The sequence below is a fragment of the Penaeus monodon genome, chromosome 31 (genome assembly GCF_015228065.2).
Source record: "Penaeus monodon isolate SGIC_2016 chromosome 31, NSTDA_Pmon_1, whole genome shotgun sequence".
In the NCBI taxonomy this organism is placed as follows: domain Eukaryota; kingdom Metazoa; phylum Arthropoda; class Malacostraca; order Decapoda; family Penaeidae; genus Penaeus; species Penaeus monodon.
In genome coordinates, this window is record NC_051416.1 from 3265835 (window position 1) to 3266075 (window position 241).

The window sequence follows — 241 nt, forward strand, 5'->3', positions numbered from 1 at the left end:
CCGTTCACTTCGAACGTTGGGAATGTCGAGTGTTGAGTGGTCGCACGGTGTAGCTCGCGCGCCCTGGGGGCATGGCGAGGGTCTGTGGGGGCGTGGCATGGCTCTGCCTTTCCTTATTGACCTGACATGGGAAGTCACAAAGCAAACTCCTCGCAAACGAGGTTGCAAGGCGTGAGACATGAGCGCCTGGAGATGGCCTACCGGGGGTCAAGGCAGGTCGAAGACATGGTCGAGTGGGCTG

The 241-nt window shown here is 60.2% G+C and overlaps 1 protein-coding gene across 1 annotated transcript in view; it reads right to left on the minus strand.

Moving 5' to 3' along the window:
- The window catches only part of LOC119592994 (voltage-dependent calcium channel type A subunit alpha-1-like), a gene marked incomplete in the record, with an annotated part of 154497 nt that overhangs the window by 104100 nt on the left and 50156 nt on the right, over nucleotides 1-241 (minus strand).